Genomic DNA, 26168 nt, shown 5'->3' with positions numbered 1-26168 from the left:
GTAAATATTTGAGTTACTTTGAAGGAAAGAATGTGATAAAACCTCCTGGGGTGTTAGCAATGTTGTATATCTTAATTCAAGTGGTGTTTACATGGGTGTATACATATGAAAAAATTCATTACTTCACATTCATGCATGTTACTGTATGCATGTTATACCTTAGTACAAAAGCAGGAAGGGTACAATAAATCATGACTATGATTATTTGAGTGGAAGGGCTGGGATGGTGTATATACACATATACACATACATATATAATTATATAATTCATTAATAATATAATTTGTTAATTACATTATTTGGGAACTTTTATGCAATTTACAGCAAATATGTATGACTTTTACCATCTAAGCCTATATATTTTCTTTTTAAAAAATGTCCTGGTTCACCAGGACAGTAGATAGTGAAAGCTCTCACTTTTCTTTTTTTTTCTTCTTTTTTTTTTTTTTTTTTGAGACGGAGTTTCGCTCTTGTTACCCAGGCTGGAGTGCAATGGCGTGATCTCGGCTCACTGCAACCTCCGCCTCCTGGGTTCAGGCAATTCTCCTGCCTCAGCCTCCTGAGTAGCTGGGATTACAGGCACGTGCCACCATGCCCAGCTAATTTTTTGTATTTTTAGTAGAGACGGGGTTTCACCATGTTGACCAGGATGGTCTCGATCTCTCGACCTCGTGATCCACCCGCCTCGGCCTCCCAAAGTGCTGGGATTACAGGCTTGAGCCACCGCGCCCGGCTTTTCTTCTTTTTTATAGAAATAGGATCTTGTTCTGTCATCCAGGCTGGAATGCAGTGGTGCAATCACAGTTCACAGCAACTTCCAGGCTCTAGCGACCCTCTCACCTCAGCCTCCCTCCTGAGTAGCTGGGACCATAGGTGAGCACCACCACCACGCATGGCTGGTTTTTTTTGTTTGTTTGTTTGTTTTGTTTTTTACTTTTAGTAGAGGGAGGCAGGGTCTCAGTAAGTTTCTCAGGCTGGTCTCAAACTCCTGAGCTCAATCGATCCTCCTGCTTCAGCCTCCCAAAGTGCTGGGATTGCAGGCATGAACCACTGTGCCCAGCCATCATGTTTTTTTACTCACTTTTTTCTTACGTGTCTGAAGTTCCCTGTCTTTTACTTATATCATACCTCAATTCACTTAAACAAAAGTCTTCTTTCTTCTTGTATAATTCTCATTTACCAAAATAGCTACTCTTTGTGCCTTCTCAGGACTTTCAGGCGAATGTGGGTAATGGGTGATGACTAGAACTCAGTGCTGAGTTATCAAGGCCTGCCCAGGATGCTCAGAAGCTAGAAGAGCTGGAAGAGTGAATGCAATCATGTTCTGGAGGGAGAGCCGAGGATCAAGAATGAGAAGTGACTGTATATATACACCATCATGGAATGGAACTGGTGACATTGCCAGCTACAGAGTCAACAGAAATTGGGTAAATGTAAAACTTGATTGGGTCAGGTACAATGGCTAACACTTGTAATTCCAGCACTTTGGGAGCACAAGGCAGGTGGATCACTCAAGGTCGGGAGTTTGAGACCAGCCTGTTCTCAAAATTATCTGGGCATTGTGGTGCAGGCCTGTAATCCCAGCTACTCAGGAGGCTGGGGCAAGAGAATCTCTTAAACCCAGGAGGTAAAGTTTGCAGTAAGCCGAGATCATGTCTCTCCTCTACAGTCTGGGTGACAGAGCAAGACTCCATCCCAAAAACAAACAAACAAAAAAACAAACAAAAAAAACCACCTGATTGGGAACTAGTGAGGAAAGTCAGAGATGACAGCTACACATCCTGTTGTGGGCATGGCCCATCTTTACTAGTCAGGAGAAAGAAGCTGGGTGCCTGGCTGTAAGACTACTTAAAGGTAACTGATTGAGATGCTTCTCTACTCTGAGTTGATTCTCGTTAGTTGTTGCACTTTTAAGGCCCAATACTGGCTAGACTCCTTTGATGTTTCCTTAAGGCTGGTATAAGAGGTTGCTGTGAGACCCTAGATAATATCTATTCTTTATTGAGCTCTTGTCACCTATAAACTTCCCTAAAAATATTATGTGTCCCCTTTTGAACACTTACCATGCATTGTTTAATCTTTGTGATATCTCCATGAATAGGTTCTAAAGTGATGCCTATTTCACAGAGGAGGAAACTGAGGATCAGGGAGACTAAATCCTTAGCCCATAGGCACCCAGATGGTCAGTGTCAGGGCTGAGAGTTGTGCCCAGTTCTGATATAAAAGCCTGCACTCTGACCATCATGCTTGCTGTCCAACACTATTTGCATCCAGTAAGACCCGGTTTCATTTGAAACAATCGGTAGTCAGTCATGGCCTAGACCCATGAACTAAGGTGGTGAAATATTTTCTTTCTTTTTAAAAATTGAGGTAAAGACCAGGTGCAGTGGCTCATGCTATAATCCCAGCACTGTGGGAGGCCTGAGGCGGGTGGATCACCTGAGGTCAGGAATTTGAGACCAGCCTGGCCAACATGGTGAAATTCTGTCTCTACTAAAAATATAAAAAATTAGCCAGGCGTGATGGCACATGCCTGTAATTCCAGCTACTTGCGAGGCTGAGGCATGAGAATCGCTTGAACCCAGGATGTGGAGGTTGCAGTCAGCTGAGATCATGCCATTGCACTCCAGCCTCAGTAACAAGAGTGAAACTCCATCCCCCCCCAAAAAAAAAGGCTGGGTGCGGTGGCTGTTGCCTATAATCCTAGCACTTTGGGAGGCCGAGGCGGGTGGATCACGAGGTCAGGAGTTCAAGACCATCCTGGCCAAGATGGTGAAACCCCGTCTCTACTAAAAAGTACAAAAATTAGCTGGGCATGGTAGCATATGCCTGTAGTCCCTGCTCCTGGCCTGTTGATATACTTTTTTATTTTATTTATTTATTTATTTTTGAGACTGAGTGTTGCTCTATCGCCAGGCTGGAGTGCAATGGCGCAATCTCGGCTCACTGCAACCTCCACCTCTTGGAGTCAAGTGATATGATTCTTCTGCCTCAGCCTCCCGAGTAGCTGGAACCACAGGCACGTGCCACCATGCCCAGCTATTTTTTGTAGAGACGGGGTTTCTCCATGTTGGCCAGGATGGTCTCGATCTCTTGACCTCATGATCCACCCGCCTCAGCCTCCCAAAGTGCTGGGATTACAGGCGTGAGCCACCGTGCCCGTCAATATATCGATATACTTTTTTAAATAGTGAGAGACACAGTCTCTCTGTTGGCCAGGCTAGAGTGCAGTGGCACAATCATAATTCACTGCAGCCTCAGTACTCCTGGGCTCAGGTGATCCTCTTACCTCAGCCTCTCGAGTAGCTGGGACTGCAGGTGTGCATCACCATGCCCAACTAATGTTTTTAATTTTTAAATTTTATTTCTGTAAGGATGGGGTCTCCCCATGTTGCCTAGATTGGTCTCAGACTCATGGGCTCCAGCAATCCTGCTTCCTCCACCTCCCAAAGTGCTAGGATTGCAGGTGTGAGCCACTGCGCCTGGCCAACATACTTTCTGACGGATTGTGTCTGGGTGTTATAAGTGAATGTTCTATCTTGTTTCCCTCTGTGGAGCAGTCATTGAGTAGTCTGTCAGTGGAAAATGTTGGAGGTTGGCATGATGTTATGTCATTGGGTTGTAAAGTCCCATGGCTTCCAGTTCAGTTCTAACTCTGCCACTCACCACTTTCTTGTCCCCAGTTTTCTCGTCTCTGGTGTTTGAGCTCTGGAAGTTCTGTCCAGCTCGGACACCATTTTTGCACTAGACATGATCCTGGCCCTCAAAGCACTTAGGATTTTACTAGGCAGCCAAGACGTGCCCTGCCAAGAGACAATCGATGGTCCACAACAGCATGTGTGCAGCACCAGTAATGAGTCTTCCTGGTGTTTGGAAAAAGGAATTTTTCTTTGAGTCTACCTTCTCCATACAACATGAGGAAGGCTTTTCGATGATTTTCAAAGTCCTTATTGTAACAGCTGCTGCTACACCAGTAATTTAGACGTCTTGGGCACTGCTCACTTGGTGATATTAGTCATAGGGACCAAGGGCAGTAGTGAAAACAGAAATGTTATAAAGGTTGAATTGCTGAGCTGTCAGCAATGCCCAATTTCAGCTGCACAAAGCTAGCTGTTTGCTAGGGGATGAGGAGCAGCTGGCCTATGTCCTCCCCCCACCTGGGGAATGACTGTTTCCCTAAACTGAGAGAGCAGCAGCAAAAGCTTTGACCCCACCCTGCACCCTGAAGAAACGCTGCTCTGCCACCTGCCTTGCAGGCCCCCTATTCATTCTGTGAAAGCGTACTGCACTGCGAATTGCAGCAGCCCCTCTGTGCGCTGTGTACTGCCACATCCCCTCTTTGAATTCCATTCTAAATGTTACTTGACAATTGGATAAAATTACATTTCAAAGAATGCACTGGACAACATGCATCAGGGACCCATTAAAACATTGCTTTGGTAGATACAAAAATATACTCATTTTCCCAGATTTAAATACTTCTCAGCTCTCTCCAAAGGACTGCGTAACAGATGGTTTCAAAGCGAGTCACATTTACAAACAGCAGACAAAAATATGATTTAGCAGATTCTCTAAGAGTTCGTCTGCGCCTTCCAGAACCAGTCTTTTTCCATGGACTCTTTTATTTCTTATTTGTGGAGGCCCGACTAAAAAGTCTTTTACTTGCTAGCATCCTCTCTGTGTATTTCCTGGCTTGTGGAACATAAGAGTTGAACGACGTTCTAGAGCTATGGTTCTGGCTCTTGTGTTATTTTAGAAAATGCTACCTTGGCCTGAAAAATAGGAATCATTTAGCCCACCATGAACAGTAGCCAAAAACCTGGGGGTGGGAAGTGGGGAGGAGGAGAGAAGAAGGAGGGAGGAATAAACAGATATAGGAATTGTCACAGGAGTTATGAATCATGTACACAGCCATTTAGTAAGGCAAGTGATGTTTCAGTTTAAGTCATCAAAACCAGAACCAACTCCTAGACAACACCTTGCTTTTGAAGTTTTGAAAATAAGTCACATTGACCAGACGTGGTGGCTCCCGCCTGTAATCCCAGCACTTTGGGAGGCCAAAGTGGATGGATCAGCTGAGGTCAGGAGTTCGAGACCAGCCTGGCCAAGATGGTGAAAACCTGTCTCCACTAAAAATACAAAAAATTAGCTGGGCATGGTGGTGTAGGCCTGTAATCCTAGCTACTTGGGAGGCTGAGGCAGGAGAATCGCTTGACCCTGGGAGGTAGAGGTTACAATGAGCTGAGATTGTGCTACTGCATTCCAGCCTGGGCAACAGAGCAAGACTCTGTCTCAAAAATAGAATAAAAATTGCAAGAAGTTTTGCCAGGCGCAGTGGCTCAGACCTGTAATCCCAACACTTTGGGAGGCCGAGGCAGGCGGATCATCCAAGGTCAGGAGTTTGAGACCAGCCTGGCCAACATGGTGAAACCCTATCTCTACTAAAATACAAAAAATTAGCCAGATGTGGTGGTGGGCGCTTGTAATCCCTGCTACTTCAAAGGCTGAGGCAGGAAAATTGCTTGAACCCAGGAGGTGGAGGTTGCAGTGAGCCGAGATCGAGCCACTCCATTCCAGACTGGGCAAATGAGTGAAACTCTGTCTCAGAAAAAAAGAAAAGTCACATCACAAGCATATACTATGAACAGGGAACAGATCCCAGCCCTGGCCTGTCCACCAAGAGCATCCACTGTTGGTGGAGACCTAAACATTAACTCACCAGGAAGGCAGTGTATGTTAGATCCAGATAGCCAACGGTCCTCATGGTCAGAGGAGGGGTGAGGTCACTGGTTCTTCTGTGGATGGGTCCAGGCAAGGGGAGTTATTCATACCAGAGAGGCCTTGAAGGGGTAGGAAGAGGGCTGAGGGCATACCAGATAAACCGAATACCTTGAATAGAGGACCAGAGCAAGCTTATCCAATTCATGGCCCGCAGGCCTTATTCGGCCCAGCGAGGTTTTGAATGCAACCTAACACAAATCCATAAACTTTCTTAAAACATGATGCGATTTTTTTTGGAAAAACTTTTTCAGCACATCAGCTATTGTTAGTGTTAGTGTATTTTATGCATGGCCCAAGACAATTCTTTCAGTGTGGCCCAGGGAAGCCGAAAGATTGGACATTCCTGGCCTAGAGGATGAGGAACATTTGAGGATGGGCAGAGAGAGGAGATTGGGAGACACTTTGGCTTGGAGGAAGCGTGGACACAGAGGAATTGAGAGGAGGGAAAGCAGGCTTGATGATGTGTGACCAATTAGGTTATATTCTTACTGTGCCAATGAGGACTACGTTCTTTCTCTTACTGTTAGCCTTATCTGGAAAACTAACTGTATTTACACCAGCTTTAACACATGTATTGACAAGGAGAAGGAGAAGCCTGAGCAAAGCAACAATATATCTAGGCCTGTTTCAGATTAATAGCACAATTGTGGGTTGTCAGAGAGAAGCCATCCACAAGGAGCTGGTGCATTTTCATCTCTTACAGTGAAAGTCTCCTGTTTATTCCTCCCACTCATGTTCTAGAATTTTATTTATAACACTTTTTGGCCTGCTCTTTAAAGTGTGTGTGTGCCTCTGTGTGTGAGACTGACTGAGAAACTCAAGTGCTCTATTGGGCTTTGAGCTTCTGGAAAACAGGCCCCACAGACATTCCAAGTATTCTAATCATGATCCATTATGCATAAGGAGAAGCAATAGAGACAGAGACGGTGGCCCACTGTTCTGGCTGCACCATCTGGCGTAGTTGCCTCCTGGGCTGAATATCATATGGATCAGCCTCAGCTTCCCTGGTCCTAGCAAGGCTACCTGGCCTCCAGGGCTGTGGAGCTTTCTGGGAGCTGTGTCACTACACTGCAAGGGGCTTCAGGGTGTCACCGGATTCAGTCTTCTGCTGCCGTACAGGTCCAGGACAAGATGTCTCAGACAGGTGGCTAAAAGTGCCTAGAGAGGGAGACACTACCAGCCCTGCTGGGCACTTGGCCTAGGGTTGACCCAGCCTGACAGGCAGGAAGGGCTCCCCCAACTCCCACGGGGTTTGGCAGGGAGGGGGTGGGCTTCCTCACCCTTGTGTGTGGCCCTGGAGTTTGTCGAAGCAAGCTGCAGAGGGACTCACCCTCATTAGGCCAATGCCCTTTCAATGCAGTGAAGCTTAGTGACTGGAGTCTTCCTGTTGCAGTTTAGGGGCGAAGGCTCTTCCACTGGCCCACAGGAGATAAGGAGCAGCTCAGTACTTTGCCTGGGGCTGAATAGACTGAAGATAGGTTGGGTAAACAGAGATTTGCCCTCAGTTTTCTCCTGGTCTGGGTTTTCTCATTAATTGCAAGGAAGCAATGTGATGCAACGGAAAGAACATTCGATTTGAGATTGCACAAACTTGTGTTTGAATTCTTGCTCTGCCATTTTGTTCAGATGTGACCTTGGGAAAGTTACTTAATCTTTCTAGGCTTCAGTTTCCTCAGTTGTAAAATGAGAATAAAAATAGCATCTTCCGGCCGGGTGCAGTGGCTCACACCTGTAATCCCAGCACTTTGGGAGGCCAAGGCGGTGGATCACCTGAGGTCAGGCATTGAAGACCAGCCTGGCCAACATTGCGAAATCCTGTCTCTACTAAAAATACCAAAAACATTAGCCAGGGATGGTGGTGTCTGCCTGTAATCCCAGCTACTCAAGAGGCTGAGGCAGGATAATTGCTTGAACCTGAGAGGTGAAGTTACTGTGAGCTGAGGTCATGTCACTACACTCCAGCCTGGGCAACAGAGCAAGACTCTGTCTCAAAAATAAAAAAAAAAAAATAAAAATATAAAATTAATAACATCTTCCTCAAAAGTTGGTTGTGAAGGTTAAAGGTATCTTGAGCCAGTCACAGTGGCTCATGCCTGTAATCATAGCACTTTGGGAGGTTGAGGCAGGCGGATCATGAGGTTAGGAGTTCGAGATTAGCCTGGCCAACATGGTGAAACCACATTTCTACTAAAAATACAACAACAAAAATATTAGCTGGGCATCCTGGCGCGTGCCTGTAGTCCCAGCTACTCAGGAGGCTGAGGCAGAAGAATCGCTTGAACCCAGGAGGTGGAGGTTGCAGTGAGCTGAGATCACGCCACTGCACTCCTGCCTGTGTGCCGGGCGTGGTTGCTCACACCTGTAATCCCAGCACTTTGGGAGGCCAAGGTGGGCAGATCACCTGAGGTCAGGAGTTCGAGACCAGCCTGACCAACATGGAGAAAACCCATCTCTACTAAAAATACAAAATTAGCTGGGTGTGGTGTTATATGCCTGTAATCCTAGCTACTCGGGAGGCTGAGGCAGGAGAATCACTTGAATCCAGGAAGTGGAGGTTGCAGTAAGTGGAGATCGTGCCATTGTACTCCAGACTGGGCAACAAGAGTGAAACTCCATCTCAAAAAAAAAAAGTATCTTGAACATAGTATATAGATGATAAATGTTAGCTCACATCACTTTTACTTTGGTGGGTCATACAGATTTTTTAAAAAATCATTTCAGAAAAACATGCAGGGACTATCTCAATTTCTGTTGATCTAAACATTGCTTTAAATAAATGTGCAACTGCCTAGAGGTTTAGACAGCATTTTGCTGTAGGGAAATGGGGCTGTGATGAGAAGTCTTACAGCAGGATCTCACTGGTATATTCAGAACCTTTCATGCCTTTGGTGGTTTTTTTCAGAGCCCTCTTCAAATTTCTTTTCACCACCTTGCAGAAGAGCTCCAGATTGGACTCAGAACTCTGGGTAAGTTTTCATTCACTGCCAAGTCAAGTGGAAGAATGCCTTCTTGTTTTTGCGGATTATTGTTTTTGAACAAATACAAAATGTTCATTTAACAGGTCCAAATACCCGTTAGAGGTTTCCCATTGGTCACCTGGTGTTCACCCCATGCAAATGAAGTGGTGGCCCACAATCAGTCTGATTGGTTGCATTCTACATTCTGCTTTTGGCTGAAGTGAAGTTACAAAGGTCACACTCCAATGCAAACATCTGATTGGTTGCAGAAAGCATAGTTAACCAGAGAGAAAGAGAAAGTGACTTTTACCTATATTATATAATATAAAGTGCCCAACATAGAGTAGGTATACAATAATTTGAAGCGGCTCTCTCTCTCTCTGTCTCTCTCTCTCTCTCTCTCTCTCTCTCTCTCTGTGTGTGTATGTATGTGTATATATATATATATATATATATATATATATATTTTTTTTTTTTTTTTTTTGAGACAGGGTCTTGCTCTGTCACCCAGGCTGGAGTGCAGTGGCTCAATCTTAGCTTACTGCAGCCTTGATTTCCTGGGCTCAAACAATCCTTCCACCTCAGCCTTCTGAGTAGCTGGGACTACAGAAGCACACTGCCACACCCACCTATTTTTTTTTTACTTTTTATTATTAGTAGAGATGATGTCTCATTGTGTTGCCCAGGCTGGTCTCAAACTCCTGAGCTCAAGCAATCCTCCCACCTCAGCCTCCTAAGGTTCTGGGATTACAGGCATGAGCCACCATACCTAGCCTAGCAGCTGCTATTATTATGAGTACTTTTATTATTATTATAAAGCATAAGACAATGGGGGAAGACACTCAAGGGGAAAGCTTTCTCCTTCCTCCCCTTGACTGGAATGCTGAGCCCCAAATGGATATACATTACATCAAAGGCCTGTTCACTCATCTTAGCGAGATTTTGAAATTCCCTCATCTGAAGTCAATAAAGCCCCCGTATTTGTCAACTTGATCCTTGAGCCTGAGACCAGAGAGAAAGAGAAAGTGACTGGCCAGCCTAAAGTTCTTTGTAATTGCTCCAGACAAAAGGTTAATGAGGAAGTGGAGAGGCCCTTCCATGGAGGACACAAAGGCCGGGGCCCTCCCTTCAAGGAACTTAGACTCTCCCCTAGTCTCACTCCCCTCTCTATTATACCCACTTGTATGTTGTTTTGTAAGTGTCCTTAAGGCTTTTCTCAAGAGAGCCGCTTGGAGATCGCTAATTAGGCCTGTAAACCCATGGGAGACAAGGGCCTCTGGCTTTGATTTCTTTTGTTTCCCTCTCCCTCTCACAGAGACTAGCACAGGGCAGGGCCTCAATAGAAGTTGCTGACTGACCTTGGGGACTTGGTCAACAGGCTAGTTAGAAGCTCCAGCTTAAGTTGTGTTAAGTGGCATTCACTGATGACTGTGGCTGGCTGGCTGTTGCAGACAGAGCTGAAGAAACCACAGAGTCTGAGGCTGCCAAGGGCAGTTCAGGAGGGAAGGCCAGGCAGTGAGCAGATGGGGGTTTGGGGGAGGTAGCACCGGGGGTGGCTCAGTCATCTCCTTCAGTAGATTGGATGTTATTGCCTCTACAACATGTGCTCAGATTTCCTTCTGTGCAATTGACAGCAAACTGCCTGTTAAGAGTGATCGGAGCCAAAGGGAGTGGGGCTGAAGCAGATGGGGGGATATATTTTTGAAAAGCCTGACCTTTTAATATGCATTTAATACTGTAAACATCTTTTGATTACTGCTATCACTGCCACAACAGAGGCACTGACTCTATGAGATTTTATATGATATTTACTTCTGTTGGCTAGGGATTCATTTCTCAGGTTAGCCAAAGCACAGCTGTCGTCCGGGGGCGGTGGATTATGCCTGTAATCTCACCACTTTCGGAGGTCAGGGTGGGTAGATTACTTGGGGGTCAGGAGTTCTAGAGCAGCCTGGCCAACATGGTGAAACCCTGTATCTACTAAAAATACAAAAAATTAGCCAGGTGTGGTGGCGTACACCTGTGATCCCCGCTACTTGGGAGGCTGAGGCAGGAGAATCACTTGAACCCTGGAGGTGGAGGTCGCAGTGAGCTGAGATTGTGCCATTGCACTCCAGCCTGGGCGATGGAGTGAGACTTCGACTCAGGAAAAAAAAAAAAAAAAAGCACAACTGCCTGTCTGGTTGATAATGGAAATTTGGGGCAGCCGTTTTGTCTGCAGGGAATAGAAGAGAGCATACCTGTAGTAAGGAGGCATTCCTAGTGGAGCCACTGGGATACTGTGTGACTTAGGGACTGTCGTGTCCCGCTTAGGATCACCTTCCTCACAGAATCCTAAGAATGGAAAGGCATGTAACCAACTGAATATGACCATAGCAGGTGCCCAACCAAATTTGAGAGTGAGAAAACAACATTGCTGAAGTCTGTTAGGGGAAGAATGAGCAGATTTAATCCGAGTGGCTCCTAAAGGCGGAGCTGGGAACAAAGGGGAGAAGTTCCAAGGAGGCAGATTTCACCTCTATGTAAGGAAGAACTTTCGAACCAATTAGAGCCGTTACAATTTAAATAGGCTGCCTGCTAAGGTAATGCTTTCTCCAAGCAGGGAATTGTTTAAGTTTCCGATTTAGTCCCTCTAACCACATATCCTGCTTCTTTGCCCAAATTTGCAAAACCAAAGCCCTAACTGCTCATGATTCAGAGACTACAGTGAGACCCCGACATCCTAACCTCAGTGGCTTTTGGCTCCAGAGCCACTGCCAGACCCTGCTTGCATACGTGGATTTCTTTCCCTAGAAATCAAAGTAGGAGCCCCCAAGCTGGTCTCCTGCTCGGGGCGTGGCTCCCGTCTTAGCACTTCCTGAAGTGAGTTAAGATGGTCCTGCTTTGGCCCTCAGGGAGTTAGTTGGACACTCCAGGTGTTGGCCCTTCCTTCTGGTGTTGGACTTTCTGGGTGCCAGGCAGGCCCTGCATCCCACCTGTTCAGCAACTTTCTAAAGCAAGTCCATTCCTCTGCCCCAAGGAAGATCTGCCACCAAGCAAACTTGGCAAGGAAATACAAGATGTTTACAAAACTACAAACCATTTTTCACTAGCTTGCCAGTCCCCTAAAGGTACTGTAAGAGCAAAAGACTTGAAATTAGCGTTCTTGACCTGTGACCCCACACAAATCATCATTCCCCAGAAAAAGTGGCTATTCACAAAGCAGAATTCAGCCATTCCCTCCTGCTCGACACAACCTGGACATGTGCGTTTAAAGAGGCAGATTTAGAGCCATCCGGTGTTCCATCTAAGCTTTAAATGTATTCAGCCTTCAAATGAGTGCTCATTACAAAGAAAGCGTTCAGGACTTTTGAATACTACTTTCAATAATAATACTTTACCTTGGGGGAGGGGAGGACTAATCTATTTACAATTTGCAAAGCCTTTTCAAGAACCTGGACCTAAATCAAAGCAAGACTCAGCACACCCCTGGAACAGAAGTGCTCAATGGATGTTAAGATTTCTTTCTTTCTTGTTTTTCTTTCTTTCTTTCTTTTTTCTTTTTCTTTTCTTTTTTTTTTTTTTTTTTTTTTTTTTTTTTTTTTTTTTTTGAGATAGTCTCACTCTGTCGTCCAGGCTGGAGTGCAGTGCCACAATCATGGCTCACTGCAGCCTCGACCTCCCCAGGCTCAGGTGATCCTCCTACCTCAGACTCCTGAGTGGCTGGGATTACAGGCATTTGACACCACACCTGGCTAATTATTTTGTATTTTTTTTTTTTTTTTTTTTTTTTTTTTTGTAGAGCTGGGGTTTCTTCTCCATGTTGCCCAAGCTGGTCTTGAACTCCTGGACTCAAGCGATCTGCCTTAGCCTCAGACCCACCAAAGTGCTAGGATTACAGCGTGAGCCACTGTGCCTGACTGAATGCTAAGATTTCAGTGGAAATCTCAGATGCCACTGTCCCCTTGGAGCGTGACCAGAGCAGGTACTGTTATTCACCTTCAGTTTACAGATGAAGAAACTGAGGCCTACAAATGTTCATGACTTGTCGTCTCACCTTATCTGGTTATCTTGAACTAAACAGAATGCAGAAGCCATAAAAATGAACTGGCCTCCTGTGCTGTTCTGTGTAAGGCGGATCTGTTATGGGGGACAAGGGAGGCTTCTCTCCAATACTTTTATATGGCATTGCACAATGCCTGATCTCTGAAAAGCCCCAGAGGTGATGGTGTCCAGGAGGTTTGGGGTCTGAATGTCTTCTTCCACCTCCAAATCTTATCCCAGAAGTGTAGGATGGGTCTTTATGATTTTAGTAACTCAAAAACCCAGATATTTTCTTGAGTCTGCTGTTTTGTTACATTTGAGGAGGTCTTTGTTATTGTCAGGTTCTCTTTTGCTTTCAAAGGTTTTTAAAGTTTTGTTTTGTTTTGTTTTAAAGTTTCTCTTCCTCCTCCTCCACCTTCTCTTATGAGAAAGGGAAAATCCAGGTGCGGTGGCTCATCCGTGTAAACCCAGCATTTAGGGAGGCCAAGGGAGGAGGATTGCTTGAGACCGGGAGTTCCAGACCAGCCTGGGCAACAGAGCAAGACCTTGTCTCTACAATAAATAGAAAAATTAGCTGTGTCATGCCCCTGTGGTCCCAGCTACTTAGAAAGCTGAGGTGGGAGGATTGATTGAGCTCGGGAATTTGAGGCTGTAGTGGGCTATGATCGTGCCCCCATGCACCAGTCTGAGTGACAGAGTGAGACCCTGTCTCAAAAATTTTTTTTGAGGTCAGGAGATCGAGACCATCCTGGCTAACACAGTGAAACCCCGTCTCTACTAAAAATACAAAAAAATAGCCTGGCATGGTGGCACGCACCTGTAGTCCCAGCTACTCAGGAGGTTGAGGCAGGAGAATCGCTTGAACCTGGGAGACAGAGGTTGCAGTAAACCAAGATCGCACCACTGTACTCCAGCCTGGGCAACAGAGCAAGACTCTGTCTCGAAAGAAAAAAAAAAAAAAAGAAAAGAAAAAAGAAAAAGGGAATACTTTAAAGCTAGTAATGTCCCACTTTTTCTGTCTTTTAAATAAAGCTGTCACCCAGGTCCCCTGATTGTTTATTTCCTCTTTTGCTGCCTCAGGGTCCATGTCATGAGCTTCCATGATGGGATACACAGAGCAGGGGCTGCCCCATGGATCCCCTCCCAGCTACCACCTTCCTCTCTGGCCCTGGAGGACTTGAAGGACTTCTTCATGCGTTCCTCTGAGAGCGGCAGGGCTGAGGTGATTGCCAACTTGAACCAAACGTGCTTCAAGGCTGAGCCCTTTGAAGGAGAGCTGGAGGATTGGTGGCTACAGTCACTTCTACTCTGCCTCGTATAACTAATGCACAAGGAGGGGACAGTAATGGGACAACTGTCCTGGGGTATAGCTGGAAATAGAGTCACAGATGCGATTCAGTGGAGAATTTACTGATGAAATCATGGCCAATGAGGGTGGCAGAGAGGATGTTTGAGGGGAGGCATTACCATCTATTGAGGGCCTGCCAGGTGTTACTTGTTTGTTTCTAGGTGCTTTCTTATGCTATCTCATTTAATCCTCTTTAACAACCTGATGAGATAGAGTTACTATCCCCTATTGTAAAGAGGAAGAAATAGAGGCATTCCAAGAGGGGCAGGCACCAGCCCAAGGTCACACAGCTGGTTTTCCAGGTACTCCTGTGTGTCTAACTTTAGTGCCCATGTTCTCTGGGCTTCACCACAGCGTCCTAGCTGTCCAGCACTGCCTTACAGGAAAGAACAAGAAGACAACAGGAGATGTTTTCCTTCCGGGGTTTCTATCATTGCCCTTCACAACACTGAGCCTGGGAGAGTCGAGCTACTCAGCTCCTCTGACTGGTGCCTGTCGGATTTGTCTCGTGTTTACCCCCCAGATACCCCAGGAATACACAAAGTCTTTAGTGTGCGTTGCTCCCTCCCTCCTCCACCCTCACATACAAGCTGGAGCTCTTATCCTAGAATTCAGCCCTCCCCGGAAGCAGGAATCTATGTGCTAATGTGTTAATCCTCCTATTCAAAAGGTCGCTACTTCCCTACTGTGGGGACCAGCAGCAGTCTATAACCCGCCCAGTACAGTATTTCTGTCCTGGGGTGAGCCTTGTTCCAGCCTAATTATAGCACAAAGGGGAGTTTAGACCCACTCATGTAGTTGTTTAAATTTACTGGGAGCAAATGGGGCTAGGGGATTTGGAAGGTAGCAATAGGGTCCTGACTTCCAAATTACTGGAGGCCACGTGACAACCAGGGCTCTTAGAGAAAGGAGGGGATAGGGAGGAGAGTCATGCACATGTGCCCTAGCCAGACAGAGGAATCCCCCAAAGGGGCAGGAGAGTGTGGGCAAACAACCCAGGGCCAGAGCTGGCATCCTGGAGGAGTGTGGTCCTCTCTTTGGCATGCCATGGGCACCTGTAAGGAGGCTGCTTCCATTGTGGGAGCTTTTCTTTCCTGTGTGGGAAAAAACTAGCGTCAGATTTTCCACCTGGCCATTCTGGGAAGGCCCAGAAAGAAGGGAATGGTGGACACAGGCAGACAGAGCCTTTCATCATGGTGGTGGGTGCTGGGGAGAGAATACTCCTTATAAGGAGATCAGGAGTCCCCAGATATCCTAGTCTTTCTCCCTGACTCCTTCCCAACTAAAGGAATACACCCTTACTGGGATCTTGCTGTGGTCTTACCTATTGAAACTCCTCAGGGTATCGTAAGTATCTTGTAATAGGCTAGGCTATTCTGGCCAGGCCCTGTGTTAGGCATCATGCATTCCGAAATGAGTAAGACCCAGTCTCTGCCCTCAAGGAGCTCACACTTCAGCAGGGGACACAAGCATCTAAGCAATTTATTTCAACCCAGTGTGGTAAGTGCCATACACAAACATGTACAGGGTGCTGTGGTTGAATAGAAATAGGAATGCTGCACTCTGATTGCAGAAACAAGGGAAGATTGCTGGTGAAGATGACATGAGAACTAAATAAAAGATGAGCCGAAGTTCACTCACTAAGGAATGAAGCCATACAACCATGGTCCACCGGCTTTGGTCCGAGGAGAGATGAAAACAGTTTGCTGTAGCTTGAGCACAGGGAGCGGGTGGACAGGACTGAGGGATGCCTGGGAGATAGAGTTGGCAGGAAGGATCACAGAGAGCCCTAGTGGATTTGATCCTGATGACAGTGGGAACACATTGGAAGGTATACTGGTAAGGATGGTTTGGATGGCATGGGAAAAGTCAGTGACATGTCAGAGGCCCTGCTTCAGTTCCTGAAACACTTACCGGAGTCCCTTACTTAAAGGCCACTCAGCTTCCAACCCAGTTCTCTGTCTTTACATTGTCTCAGAATGTACAACAGGTAACAGCCTAGGAATTAGCCAATAGGCTAATTTTTACTCATTTAACCAGTTTATATGAATGACACTAGGTACAAGGCACAGTGCTAAGCACTATGGGAAATATAAAGAAGAATAGGGCATGGTCACTGCCTTCAACTTTTCCACTTTTTAAATATTCTGGAAAGACATCAGTTTGCCTATGATTTAAACAGTGGTGCCGGGCGCGGTGGCTCAAGCCTGTAATCCCAGCACTTTGGGAGGCCGAGGTGGGTGGATCACAAGGTCAAGAGATCGAGACCATCCATGGTCAACATGGTGAAACCCCGTCTCTACTAAAAATACAAAAAAAAATTAGCTGGGCATGGTGGCGCGTGCCTGTAATCCCAGCTACTCAGGAGGCTGAGGCAGGAGAATTGCCTGAACCCAGAAGGCAGAGGTTGTGGTGAGCTGAGATCGCGCCATTGCACTCCAGCCTGGGTAACAAGAGCGAACTCTGTCTCAAAAAAACCCAAACCAAACCAAACCAAAACAAAACAAAAAAATAAACAGTGGTGAATGTAATGCTATTTTAAGACGTCTAGACATATTTAAAATTATAGTGACTTCTAATAACAACTTCGCTAATACGAATGTTTTTACTAGGGAATCATATAAATTTAGGTAGAAATTTATTCTAGTAAGATTAAAATGTGGTATTTATTTATTTGAAAAAAAGTTTTGAGACGGAGTCTTGCTCTGTTGCCCAGGCTGGAGTGCAGTGGTACGGTCTTGGCTCACTTCAACCTCCGCCTCCCAGGTTCAAACAATTCTCCTGCCTCAGCCTCCTGAGTATCTGGGAATGCAGGCATGTACCACCACACCCAGCTATTTTTTTTTTTCTTTTTTATATTTTTAGTAGAGATGGGGTTTTACCATATTGTCCAGGCTGGTCTCGAACTCCTGACCTCAGGTGATCTGCCCACCTTGGTCTCCCAAAGTGCTGTGATTACAGGTGTGAGCCACTGCGCCTGGCTAAAATGTGGTATTTAGTTCACCTGATTGACCCAGAGAAGTAAGAACTTAACCAGAAGTTCAAGTTAGCCAGTTCCTTGTATGGTCTTGGGCACAAACCTTCTCTGTATAACAGTTCCTTCTTCTGAAAAATGAAGATGGATCTAACAGTGCTTCTATAGTTGACAAGGTTACACTAGAAAATTAACTTTCAAGTCTCATTAACTATTTCAGTATTAACTTATATATGTAAGACATTTTCCTTTATGGTCTTTTTTTCTTTCCATTTTTTTCCCCTTTGTTTCTCAGGAGGATCTGGTTCTCTTTCTCCCTAAGATTTCCAGAATGTTTCAAAACTCGTCAAATGAAAATATGCGAGTCATGACTTGTGGGTAGCTAGTTAGGACTTGTGGGGACAGTTAGGGGGAGGGCAAACCCTGAGATCTGCCAGCAATTGTTTCTCCTCTTGATTTGAATGAAGGAAAAAAATCGTGTTATTTATATAGCATAAGGTTCCAGATTTTCAGGAATGAAATCTGAGCCCAGCATGTCAACATATTGGTCTGGTCTGTCTTGGAATCTACAGTAGATAGATTTCTTTGTGCTGGGAAACATTAGAAAGGTCAATATTCTTTTCTTATTTTTTTTTTTTCCTTTTAAGAAAAGGGTTCATTCTCACACTCTAAAGTGGTGGTATTAGATATCATACAGATAATACACTTGATGGTTGTGCAGACTTCAGTTTCAAACATAAAGCCCCTGGGCAAACAGCTTTTATGTATTCAGTTACATGCTCTTTATTTCACAGATAATGTTTTTCAACAAATATTCCCAGCCTGGGAGGAAATACAGACGTGAACAATCAAATGAAATAAAAATAAAAGTGATGTTAGTAACAATAAAGCCTCAAATAGCAACGAACCGAGGGAGACGTCAGCCTGGGCTTCCCAATCACCCAGGAGTTGTACTAGAAAGGAGAATCCAACAGATGCAGCAGGTGAGGCAGAAGCCTACCGGCAGTGGTGGATGGTTGACCCTGATGAGTAGTGGAAAATTCACGGCGCTGGGGATCAGAGGACTTGGCTTTGAGACCTGCCTTTTCTCTGATGATCTGTACTACAAGGTGCAATCAGTTTCCTCAAATCTAAAGAAAGGGGTTGGCATAGACCTAGAGGAAAGGGCTTGGGCTCTGGAGTCAAGACAGCGGGAGGTCTCCCTCCTGGCTCTGCCACTCTCCAGTGTGTAACCTCGTACAATTATTTTCTGAGCTTTAATTTCTTCCCCCTGTAAATCAAGGACAATAATACCTTCCGGATTGAGCTACCCTGAGGATGAAAAGCGATAATGTTTTTAAAGCGTCTGGCACATAGTAGGCAGCACTCAGGAAACTTTAGTTTCTTGCCAACTTCCTCTTTAAATCTGTGCCAGCTTTAAAACACGCTAGTCCCAATCCAGTTCCTTTGTCTACTAAATCCAGTCCAGAGTTTAGAACGATCCCTAATTCCCAATCGCCGCCAGCGCACACACCTGAATTGTCTCTTTCAGTTCTGCAAATTGCCACTAAAACATTCTTCTTGGGAAGTATTTACTCCAATTCGCTATCTCCTAAAGAGCCTATCTATACCTTTTTTTTCTTCCCTAACTTCACTTAAACGTCCCTTTTTCAAGGCGGCCGTGGAGCGAGTCTTAGGGCAGAAAGGGACTGCCTGGCCTTCCCTTTGCTGCCACCAGCCGCAGGACTGCCCCGGGACTGAGCTGCTCTTAGCCTCCCATTTCCGCCCCTCCAGGTGTTTTGTTACAAGCCCTAGAGTTAGCTAGTGTTTCCCACGTAAGAAGGGCGCAGACTCTACCCACCTTCCAGTCTCTGGCTTTGGGATTAGTGGATTCAAAAATAGGGTCCCTTTGGCAGTGGGTTCCTTGGTGGTTTGACTAACTTGGCATGGATAGAGGACTGCCGCTTGGTGGTCCTTTGCGAAAGGAACTCCTTGCTAAGAACTCTTTAATTCCAGGGAGGTTTCAGATATATGTATTTATAAAAGTAACATATAATTTATATATATATATATATAACAGGAATATAACCACATTACAGAAACTTTGAAAAGTAGAGAAAAAGAAAAGAAAAACCCTCCCTATTCATAATTACAACTCCTAAGCACAGACACTGGTAGTATTTTGCTGAGGTTTTTTTTTGGTTTTGGTTTTTGTTTTTTGAGACGGCGTTTCTTTCACTCTTGTTGCCAAGGCTGGAGTGCAATGGCATGATTCTCAGCTCACTGCAACCTCCGCCTCCCGGGTTCAAGTGATTCTCCTGCCTCAGCCTCCTGAGTAGCTGGGATTACAGGCATGCACCACCACGTCCAGCTAATTTTGTATTTTTAGTAGAAATAGGGTTTCTCCATGTTGGTCAGGCTGGTCTTGAACTCCCGACCTCAGGTGATCCGCCCACCTCGACCTCCCAAACTACTGGGATTACAGGCGTGAGCCACCGCACAGTCCTCTGTTTTATTTATTTATTTTTTAAGTCCTTTCCCAATATCTAGACACACACACGCATTTTTGTACCTTTTCACAATTATTATTAACTTTTCTATGTAGAGGCTTCATTGTTACTATTTTTTATGTGCTTATTTTTTTTTGAGACAGAGTCCTACTCTGTTGTCCAGGCTGGACTGCAGTAGCCTCAATCTCCTGGGCTTAAGCCATCCTCCTGGGCTCAGCCTCCTGAGTAGCTGGAACTCCAGGCACATGCCACATTATTATTTTACTATCTGCAGAACTATACATGGTAGATTCAGTATCATTTATTTTCCAGATTTTTTGTTGCAGGTCTTTTAGGTGGCTTCCAATGTTTTTTTTGTTTTTTGTTTTTTGTTTTTTTTTTTCTTTTTTTTTTTTTTTTTTTTTTTTTTGACACAGAGTTTCACTCTTGTTACCCAGGCTGGAGTGCAATGACTCGGTCTCGGCTCACCGCAACCTCCACCTCCCGGGTTCAGGCAATTCTCCTGCCTCAGCCTCCTGAGTAGCTGGGATTACAGGCACGTGCCACCATGCCCAGCTGATTTTTTGTATTTTTAGTAGAGACGGGGTTTCACCATGTTGACCAGGATGGTCTCGATCTCTCGACCTCGTGATCCACCCGCCTCGGCCTCCCAAAGTGCTGGGATTACAGGCTTGAGCCATCGCGCCCGGCGGCTTCCAATGTTTTCTATCATAACCACAATGAATATATATTAGCATAAAGCCTTTTCACTCAAATTTCTTATTATTTCCTTAAAGTTGCCTCCTAGGAATTGAGATTTCTTTTTTCTTTCTTTCTTTCTTTTTTTTTTTTTTTTTTTTTTAAGATTTTAGAGACAGCATCTCCCTGTGTCGCCCAGGCTGGAGGGCAGTGGCACCATCAGAGCTTACTGTAGTCTCAAAATTCTGGGCTCAGAGCATCTTCCCTCCTCGGCCTCCCAAAGTGCTGGGATTACAGGTGTGAGCCACTCTACCTGGCCAGAACATGTGTATCATTCCATAAGTCATGCCCAGATGCCTTCCAAAGAGTGGAGTCAATATATCCTCTTATCTCCAGTGGGTAAGAGTATCCTTTAATCACATACTTGCTAGCAGAGGCTATCTTTCCTTTATAAATGTCCATTAAAAACAATGAAAACTTTTTATAAGGTAAGTTTTGATTTTGCATGAGAGGAATGCCCACTCAACCCCCTTGAGTTTTATTACAGTATTTTTCTGTTTTCGTTTTGTGAGTAAGTTTCTTGCCACAAATGAGTGGGATTTGAATGAAGATAGAAGTCTCAGTGACTAAAAACTGGGAGTTTTCCCCAGTAGTGATGTTAAAGGAAGAACGGCAAAGCAGATGGAGTGAATGGACGCGATAGAGGAGGAGATGGGTTTGGGAGGGGCCCATGATGGAGACTATCCCCTTGATATGGTCCAAGCTGCAGATGTGAGAAAGCTGTATCTAGAAGCAGCTGCTTGGACAAATTGGAAGCAAAAGAGGCTGGGGTCTAGACATGAAATCAGCATTAAGGATTTGGCAAAGGGATTAAAAAGAAGTGAATTTCGGATTTGTTAAAGGACAGAGTCTGTATTGGGTTCATGGGGGAGGGAACACCCCAATCTAACTCTCATTTATTGAACACCTTTCCATGCCCAGGTACTTTTTGGAGGCTTTTTATTTTTTTTGAGACAGAGTTTCGCTCTTGTTACCCAGGCTGGAGTGCAATGGCGCGATCTCGGCTCACCGCAACCTCCGCCTCCTGGGTTCAGGCAATTCTCCTGCCTCAGCCTCCTGAGTAGCTGGGATTACAGGCACACACCACCGTGCCCAGCTAATTTTTTGTATTTTTAGTAGAGACGGGGTTTCACCATGTTGACCAGGATGGTCTCGATCTCTTGACCTCGTGATCCACCGGCCTCAGCCTCCCAAAGTGCTGGGATTACAGGCTTGAGCCACCGCGCCCGGCTGGAGGCTTTTTTTTTTTTTTTTTTTTTTTTTTTTTTTTTGACAGCATCACTCTTCATCCAGGCTGGATGCAGAGGCATGATCATAGCTCACTGCAGCCTGGAACTCCTGGTCTCAAGCAATCCTCTTGCTTTCAGCCCCCCAAATTGTTGGGACTTCAGGCACACGCAACCACACCTGGCTAATTAAAAAAAAAAAAAATGTAGATACAGGGTCTTGCTATGTTTCCCAGGCTGGTCTCAAAATCCTGGGCTCAAGCCATCTTCCCAAGATGTGAGAATTTTTAGACTATCATAATGAATTCTCACAATAACCCAGGAAGAGAAGTACTATTGTTACTCCTATTTTACAGATGTGGAAACAGGAGCAGAGAGGTTTCATGTCACAGCCAAGTCTTCATATATAGATTACAAATGGCAGAACTGAGGATTTGAAACCATGCTTGCTACTTCAATCCTAAGCACCCCTGGGATCAAGAACAAGATTTGGACAAAGGAGGAAAGGGAACCTGCACTTATCCAGACGATGAAACCCTGGGGACCAGGCCTGGGCTGAGAAAGACCACAGAGACCAGTGGCCCACGTCCCACATTCTTGTGGGAGTGGGGGCTTGGGGGCTGCCACAATCCCAGCTGGAATCTGAATGGACTGTCCCTGAAGCTCCTGAACAAGGCCTCACTAAGGTTCTGATGTCTGAATCCTCAGCAGTTTGAAGTCCTGGTGTCTTAGAACTTCGCCAGAGCCTCATTCAGGATGCCAACTCCTCTTAGGACCAGCATAGTGAATGTGAGATTTCAGCTTTCTGTTTGCCTAAACATGCTTTACTCTCCCCTAGATCAATGAAAGAATGTGTCTCTTGCTCAATTTCAAGTGCCTCCTCTCTCTCCCAATTAAAGTGGAAACTCTGCCCGGCTTAGAGGGTTTGTGACAGACAAAGCCAGAGTTAAAGTTTCAAAGGCACTTGCCTCCTAACCCCTCGTTTCAGCTCCTCATTATTTCCCTTAAAAAATGCCATTGGGTTTGAAACAGATTGTGTTTGACTGGCCAACTCAAATGTGTTCTGACGTCACCACTTTTTATTCTGCATATAGTCTTTGAAAGTACGGCTGTGCAGCGTGGGCATCACTTGGAGATTTGAGTAACAGAGGCTAGCCCTGGAATCAAGGAAATGTCTCAGCCTGGCTGGGACCCTCACACTCAGCAGCGCTCAGCAAGGAAAGCCCATTTTATTCAGAGACCACGTTTTTGTGTGAAACGCTAGATATAACAGTTATTATTACCTTCATATTCATATTCTCTCTAATATATGTATGTATGTATGTATGTACGTATGTATTTGTGACAGGCACAGTGGCTCACACCTGTAATCCCAGCCCTTTGAAAGGCCAAGGAAAGTAGATTGCTTGAATCCAGGAGTTCCGGATCAGCCCAGGCAACATGGCAAAACCCTATCCCTACTAAAAAATACAAAAATTAGTTGGGTGCAGTGGCATGTATCCGTAGTCCCAGCTACTAGGGAGGCTGAGGTGGGAGGACAAATTTAACCTAGGAGGTTGAGGCTGCAGTGAGCCCTGATCATGCCATTGTACTCCCGCCTGGGCAACACAGGGAGACCCTGTCTCAAAAAAATAAAGAATTTGGAAGGAAATACACCAAAACATTAGCATCAACATATTATGTTCCTGGGTAGTAGTATTGTAGCGTATTTTAAGGATTTTTCACTATACTTCCTTGTGTTTTTCAAAAGTATCCATAACAAGGATGATTTTCTTGGATAGTTGGAAAAACAGTAAGAAAACAGTAGTAATCAAGTTTAGCCAAAAGCTGCCTCCTTACACATTTTAAGTTCAGCCTAAAGTTTTCTCTGCACATAACAAATTTTAACCTAAATAAAAGTATAACTAGACTGTAACCTACTCTTGTGCCAGTCACCAAATTTCGGCCAATCAAAGGAGTTCAACTGTCCACACCACGTTCAAATAAAATAAACGCTGGGCTATAACCAATCCAATTGTTTCTGTACCTCACTTCTGTTTTCTGTATGTCACTTTTCTCTTTCTCTCTGTAAATCTTCTTCCACCATATAACTGCATTGGAGTCTCTCTGAGCCTTCTGTAGCTCAGGAGACTGCCCAATGTGTGAACGGTTCTTTGCTCAATTAAACTCTGTTAATTTTTGTTTGTTTGTTTTGAGACAGGGTCTTGCTCTGTTACCCAGGATAGAGGGCATTGGCACGATCACAACTCATTGCAGCCTAAACTTGCCAGGCTCAAGAGACCCTCCCACCTCAGCCTCCTGAGTGGCTGGGATTACAGGTGCATGCCACCACATCTGGTTCATTTTTGTGTATTTTTGTAGAGACTGGATTTTGCCATGTTGCCTAGGTTGTTCCCAAAATCCTGGACTCAAGTGATCCACCTGCCTTAGCCTCTCAAAATGCTGGGGTTATAGGCGTGAGCCACTGTGCCCAGCCCCTAACTCTGTTTAATTTAATTTAACTAAGTTTCTTTCTTTCTTTTTTTTTTTTTTTTTTACAGTGAGCATTTATTTAGTTTAGTTTTATTTAGGATTATTCATGTGATCAATCACCTAGCAACTGTTTATTTTTATTCTTTTTAACACTCGGAAATCAATTAACTGTAAAATTGCTAAATTCACAAAAAAATGTATTTATGCGAAACAAGCTACGTATATGAAATCTATGGAGCTCTTATAATAGCTAAACAATAACAGTTTAGAAAATATAAAAAGAAGGGCCGGGCACGGTGGCTCAAGCCTGTAATCCCAGCACTTTGGGAGGCCGAGGTGGGTGGATCACGAGGTCGAGAGATCGAGACCATCCTGGTCAACATCGTGAAACCCCGTCTCTACTAAAAATACAAAAAACTAGCTGGGCGTGGTGGTGCGTGCCTGTAATCCCAGCTACTTAGGAGGCTGAGGCAGGAGAATTGCCTGAGCCCGAGAGGTGGAGGTTGCGGTGAGCCGAGATCGTGCCATTGCACTCCAGCCTGGGCAACAAGAGCGAAACTCCGTCTCAAAAAAAAAAAAAAAAAAAAAAAAAGGAAAATATAAAAAGAGATCTCATTCATGATCGCATTAATATGTAAAAACACCTAGGAAACATTTTAATTAGAAAATTATGTGATCTACATAAAAATAATAAGCGAGGTACATACCATAACACAATATAAGACAAAAAATATTGTAACACTGGCAAATGTTCCAAAATGTATACACTTACTAGAAATGACAATAAAAATCCTGGAAGACTTTTGGAACTCACAAAACGATTCCATATTTCATCAGCAATAATAAACAGATTTAATTTTTAAAGTTTTCTAAATTAATTTTCTGAAATTTTTATTTGTAAACAAACCAGTTAAAAGAGCGTGAATTTAGAAACATCTGGTGAACAACTACATGATAGATTGACTCAAAAGTGAATCTAATATAATATTAAAAATAATTTAGGCCAGGTGTGGTGGCTCATGCCTGTAATCCCAGCACTTTGAGAGGCTGAGGCAGAAGGATAGCTTGAGTCCAAGAGTTTGAGTCCAGCCTGGGCAACTTGTCAAAACTCATTCTCTGAAAAAGTACAAAAGCTAACCAGGTGTGTTGGTGCATGCGGTTGTGCCAGCTACTCTGGAAGGTGAGGTGGGAGGATTGCTTGAGCACAGGAGTTCAAGGCTGCAGTGAACCACGGTCACACTAAGGCAACAGCATCACAGTGCGAGACCCTGTCTCAAAATAAATAAATAAATAAATAAATAGAATAGAAAATTAGTTTAATATTAGAGGATGGAGGCCAGTCGCAGTGGCTGACACCTGTAATTCTAGAACTTTAGGAGGCCGAGGTGGGCAGATCACCTGAGGTCAGGAGTTTGAGACCAGCCTGGCCAACATGGCATAAACCCCATCTCTTTTAACAATGCAAAAATAACCCGGGCATGGTGGTGTGTGCCTGTAATCCCAGCTACTCGGGAGGCTGAGGCAGGAGAATCCCTTGAACCCGGGAGGTGGAGGTTGCAGTGAGCAGAGATCACGACACTGTACTCCAGCCTGGGTGACAGAGCAAGACTCTAATAAAAAAATAAAAAAATATATATATATTAGAGAACGGAGAGGAAGGGGAAGTTTTTCTCCCTTCCTTCCTTCCTTCCTTCCTTCCTTCCTTCCTTCCTTCCTTCCTTCCTCCCTCCCTCCCTCCCTCCCTCCCTACCTCTCTCCTTCCTTCCTTTCTTTTTTGACAGAGTGTCTCGTTTTGTTGCCCAGGCTCAGAGAGACCAGTCCAGTGACGACATCTCGGCTCACTGCAGCCTCAACCTCCCCAACTTAAGCAATCTGTCCACCTGCGCCTCCCAAAGTGTTGGGATTACAGGAGTGAGCCACTGCGCCTGGCCACAGAAAATTTCAATAAACAACATTGGAATAACTGGTCAACAATCTGATGCCCTCAAAATTAATTACAGGTATCTTTAAAATATCTCTTTTAAGCCGGGCGCGGTGGCTCAAGCCTGTAATCCCAGCACTTTGGGAGGCCGAGGCGGGTGGATCACGAAGTCAAGGGATCGAGACCATCCTGGTCAACATGGTGAAACCCCATCTCTACTAAAAATACTAAAAATTAGC

At 44.9% G+C, this 26168-nt stretch overlaps 2 long non-coding RNA genes across 2 annotated transcripts in view; both read left to right on the top strand.

Annotated features, from left to right (window-relative positions):
• Positions 1 to 16902, top strand: part of LOC120361882 (uncharacterized) — a 28280-nt gene extending 11378 nt beyond the window's left edge. The window contains exons 3-6 of the long non-coding RNA XR_005577931.2: positions 1210 to 1427; positions 8684 to 8747; positions 12520 to 12702; positions 13842 to 16902. This is a non-coding gene — a long non-coding RNA (uncharacterized LOC120361882). The remainder of the gene's footprint in view (positions 1 to 1209; positions 1428 to 8683; positions 8748 to 12519; positions 12703 to 13841) is intronic.
• Positions 16903 to 17379: 477 nt separating this feature from the next.
• Positions 17380 to 23545, top strand: LOC141582743 (uncharacterized). Its single transcript, XR_012515622.1, has 3 exons — positions 17380 to 18066; positions 20417 to 20649; positions 21893 to 23545. It is a non-coding gene; the product is annotated as an uncharacterized LOC141582743 (long non-coding RNA).
• Positions 23546 to 26168: the final 2623 nt, after the last annotated feature.

This window comes from Saimiri boliviensis, chromosome X (genome assembly GCF_048565385.1).
Source record: "Saimiri boliviensis isolate mSaiBol1 chromosome X, mSaiBol1.pri, whole genome shotgun sequence".
NCBI lineage: Eukaryota > Metazoa > Chordata > Mammalia > Primates > Cebidae > Saimiri > Saimiri boliviensis.
This window is presented reverse-complemented; position numbering and strand designations above follow the sequence as displayed.